The sequence below is a fragment of the Octopus bimaculoides genome, chromosome 5 (genome assembly GCF_001194135.2).
Source record: "Octopus bimaculoides isolate UCB-OBI-ISO-001 chromosome 5, ASM119413v2, whole genome shotgun sequence".
Taxonomy (NCBI): domain Eukaryota; kingdom Metazoa; phylum Mollusca; class Cephalopoda; order Octopoda; family Octopodidae; genus Octopus; species Octopus bimaculoides.
In genome coordinates, this window is record NC_068985.1 from 74,104,816 (window position 1) to 74,109,815 (window position 5,000).

Genomic DNA, 5,000 nt, shown 5'->3' on the forward strand with positions numbered 1-5,000 from the left:
TATATATATATATATATATATATATATATATATATATATATATATATCAGTACACATATATATGCGTACGTATATATCATGTTTGTATATGTGTATGTATATACAAAGGCATCCCCACATATACATATATACACATATACACTCATATTTATGCATACAAACCTTATATATGTATATATATATATATGAATATAAGCATATATGCGTATATTTGCTGTGTTTTTCAGTTCACATATTACTTTCTATTTGTTGCTTTATATTCTCTGCTTTGATGAATCGATTTTTTATGTATTAAGGAAAGCTATATATGTGTTTCTGCATTTGGTGTATATTCTATACTTTTTTACTTTTCCATATATATTAATATACGTATATATTTAGACACACGCACGCACACACACACACGGAAACACTCACACACATATATACATATATATATATATATATATATATACACGAAAATGTATATGTTTATATGTATGATTGTATAAATAAAATATGTGAGTGGGTATGTTTGTACACGTCCTATATCCAGTGTATAAGTTTCATACAACTTTTATTTAAGTTCCTTATCTGCATGCAAATAGTTACCTCTTTCAGTTGAGGTCCAACGTATCAAGATACTATTTATACTCATATTGCTTCACCAGTATAAATTCAAAGCCCTTAATTTTGTGACAATCAAGCACCGCTTGTTATATGCCTCATGTGATAAATCGACAGAACTGTTAGAAATTCAAGTTACTCTTTAATAAGATGTTAGCAGGTGTATGAGAAAAAATTGTACAGTAAGGATCTTGGTTCATACTAGTTTCTACTCAGAAGGTATCATCCACAGGTATTAGCGGACTGATGATATGCAACTTACTCTATGAAATTCATATCAATTGTTATGTTACAAACAATTTTAAAATCACTTGTAAACTTGCATCAACTCTTGTATACTTCTATATTTATGGATATGTTTATATACACATCTGACTCGCATGTACAAGTAATAATGTGTTTTGATAAGCATGTAAGTAAGATAGAAATAACTTGGAAACTTAGATGATATTATTCGTGTATACTTATGAACATTTATGAACACATGAAATTAATACAATTAAACCAAAACGAATAAAATGTTTTAATAAATGCGGATTGAGAATCCGAATCACAAAAGAAATATATCACGCAAGTCAAACATAGATACATTTATGTGAGAAATCAAACAAGAAAAGGCTGTGCGTAAAGAAGAATATAGCAGAGGAAAGGAAGGGAAGATACTAGGAGATGTGTGTGAAATCAATCTCTGTATGTGTGTATATCTGTGTGTGCATGCATATTTATTATATAGGGATGTGAATGTGAGTCTGCATATATATGCGAGTGCATGAGCGCGTATGTTTCTATGTGTATAGGAATAAATTTAGTTCGATAGGTGACAAGATCTTTAGGGATAAGAATCACAAAACGCACTAGTAGTTGTTCGTGCTAGTAACGTTGTGAATACAAATCCTATTATCAAATTTATTTTTGATACTTCCGCATGAGATAAATTAAAGTACCTTTCAACTATGGAATGCATCTTATCGACTGTTGACATATGGCAACATGTGGTGGGCTAGCATCGGGTAGTAGACAGTTTTATTTTCTCAGCCGTGCAACATTTACAACAGGTACGGTGTCACACCTGTTGGAGTAAACTGTTAGCCACTACTGTTTATCTGCAAGACCCCCACATTTCAACCGACACAACACGCGCACACACAGACAAAGGCTTACAAATACAAACTCTTGAGAATAACACACAGAGACAATCTGTATCCCTCTCTCTCTCTCTTTCTTTCTTTCTTTCTTTCTTTCTATCATTCTTTCTTACTTTCTTTCTCCCTCAACCCCATCGCAATCTGTATCTCTCTTTCGGTCGATCTTTCCATTTATACTTCGACGATAAGTTGCCCCATCAGAAAAAGAAGATAGTGGCTCGAAGAAGAAGCAGAAAAAGAAGAAGACGAAGAAGAAGAATTAGTATTGTTGTTGTTGTTGTTGGTGGTGGTGGTATTAATTGCAGTAAATCAAAAATATAACAATTACTACTACTAACTAGTATATTGTTATTGTTATTATTATTATTATTATTATTATTATTATTATCATTATTATTATTATTATTATTATTATTATTATTATTATTAGTAGTAGTAGTAGTAGTAGTAGTAGTAGTAGTAGTAGTAGTAGTAGTAGACGAAGAAGAAGAAGAAGAAGAAGAAGAAGAAGAAGAAATGTAGGCAAGAGGCTTTTAAATGCACAAAGTTTTTTTAAAGATATAAAATCAGAATGCATGCCTAATTTACTTAAAAATAATTAATTGGCGTGTTCTTCGGATATGTTATATAGTATGAAATTAATAAACCGACTGAAAGTCCAGTGAAAAATGAAATGCAATTGTACATGAATATACAATTTCATGTAACTTTTAATATAAGTCATGCATATAATAGATATGTTTCGACATTTGACGTAAAATAAAAGAACTTTCCGAGGAAAGTGTGTGTGAAAGAACCGATGCAGAAATATCATTAGAACAGCCACGATGTCATGTATTTATAAATTATTTTAGAATGGAGAAGAACTGAATATATTCGATCGAAATTCGTCATAATTTATTTGTCTGTTTCAAAAATAGTTTAATCTATTATGTTTATAAAGTTTCTTTAACCTAATCAACCTTTCGCGTGTGTTTAAAATTGCACTTTCTTAAAAATGAAAATGAGGGTGGAGTAGGAAATTCTGCCTCCTAGCAATTTTGTAAAAGGTGGGAGAATGTCGCAAGAACGGTCCGAGTAAAGGTGCCTACTCTCAGCATGAGACTGTAAGTTGAAGATGGACAATGTAAACGGGGCAATAGCCCTAGTAGTCAGGGCGACCGTGGTTTTTGTGGGGTTTCCATGAGCAGCCTTAGAAAGTTTCCGTCTTTTGGGGATTTATTCATTCTTATAAATTATTTATTGTTACTGTTTATATTTCTTACATATACTATGTAAACCCATATTGTATTCGTCTGTACCGTTCCCACCCTTAATGGTTAATAGCAAAGACATAATTATCATCATCATCATCATTATTATTATTATTATTATTATCATCATCATCATCATTATTGGGGCGGCGAGTTGGCAAAATCGGTAGCATGTTGGACAAAATACTTTGGAGGCATTTCACCCGTTCTGAGTTCAAATTCAGCCGAGGTCGGCTTTGCCTTTCATCCTCTCGGGGTACATAAATTAAGTACCAGCTGTCTACTAACGTCGATCTAATCGATTGGCTCTCTCGCATAAAATTTCAGGCCTTGTGCCTTTGTAGAATGGATTAATATTATCATCATCATCATTATTATTATTATTATTATTATTATTATTAATCTAAAAATTTATGAAACAAAAATTTACACGTAAAAACCCATCCTAACCGACACGTTGTAATATGCCCCTATATAAAAGTTTTCCTTGCTTTTCTGTAAATTTTTGGCCCTGGTAGCTAACAATGAAAAGATTATTATTATTATTATTATTATTATTATTATTATTATTATTATTATTATTATTATTATCAGTATCATCATCATTATCGTCATCATCATCATCATTATTATTAAATCGGTGAAGGTAGTAAGCTGGCAGAATCGATAGCACGCCGGGCGAAATGCTTAGCGGTATTTTGCCTGGCATTACGTTCTGAGTTCAAATTCCGCCGAAGTCGACTTTAATTTTCATCCTTTCGAGGTTACGCACTGGGGTCGATATAATCGACTTAATCCTCTCCGCGCTGGGCGAAATACTTTGCGGAATTTCACCCGTCAATACGTTCTAAGTTCAAAGTCCACCGATGTCGACTTTGGGTTTCATCCTTTCGGGGTCGATAAAGTAATTAAAAGTTTGAACACTGGGGTCGATGTAATCAACTCATCCCCCAACTTGCTCTGTGGCAAAATTTGAAACTATTATTTTTATTATCATTATTATTAGTATTAGTATTATTGTTATTGTTATTATTATTATTATTATTATTATTATTTAGTTTAAGGCGGCAAGCTGGCGGAATCGTAAGTACGCCGGGCGAATTGCCTAACAGAATTTCATCTTCATGTTCTGAGTTCAAATTCCGCTGACATCGACAATGCTTTTCATCCTTCGGGGTCGATAAAATAAGTACCAGTTGAGTACTGAGGTCGATGTAATCCCTCTCCACACAATTACTGGCCTCGTGCCTTTAGTAAAAAGGTTCATTATTATTACCGTCACACATAAATTTGCTATCTGTCAGACGCAACATAACTTTATACCTTACAATAATTTCGTTTGCGTGGCTTATTTATTCACTAAGTACTTTCTTCTATCTTAATGTAAATACTGAAACAGGAACCAGAAACATTAGAATTCTGTGTGGTGAGGAGGTATCACACTTGTTTACGCATTATTATTTTTTTTTCTATTATTATTGAATGTGTTTATTATGCGTGGCTTATTTGCTATAGTCTATAGTTTTCAAAATACTTAATGAAAATGAGAAGAAATTAAATAAAATAAAATTTGAAAAGATATTTCAAAAATAAAAATAAGAAATAAAACATATCATAGAAACAATGTAAAACACACTATCGAGAATAATAAAGTTACAAACCTTTAAATATTTATAGAGAATATGAATAACTTCCATAATTATGTAAAGAGAAAATAAAACGAAATATAAGTCCTCGAATTTTACGTCCAGAATACTTTATGCGATGAGAGCAAATGAAAATATAGCGATTGGCACGTCAGTTCGCGCATTCAGACAGGTTATAGGATGTGCGTATACATGCGTTGCAAGAGCTGACGCGATATATATCTCAGGTGCAGATAATAACTGTATGGCGCGCCACTAAAGAATTGTTTGCGGGTCGGTATGTATACACACACACAGATACACACGCTTGATAGACACACACGTGGGTGTACATAAGTAGGTTTATTACT

General features: G+C 32.4%; 1 protein-coding gene across 4 annotated transcripts in view; it reads right to left on the reverse strand.

Annotated features, from left to right (window-relative positions):
- LOC106869260 (sex peptide receptor) overlaps positions 1 to 5,000 on the reverse strand; it is a 741,054-nt gene that overhangs the window by 736,042 nt on the left and 12 nt on the right. For all 4 annotated transcript variants that reach the window (XR_008264113.1, XM_052967783.1, XM_052967780.1 and 1 more), the window contains exon 1: positions 4,666 to 5,000. This exon is cut by the window's right edge. The gene's annotated coding sequence lies outside the window, so the exon portion shown is untranslated. The remainder of the gene's footprint in view (positions 1 to 4,665) is intronic.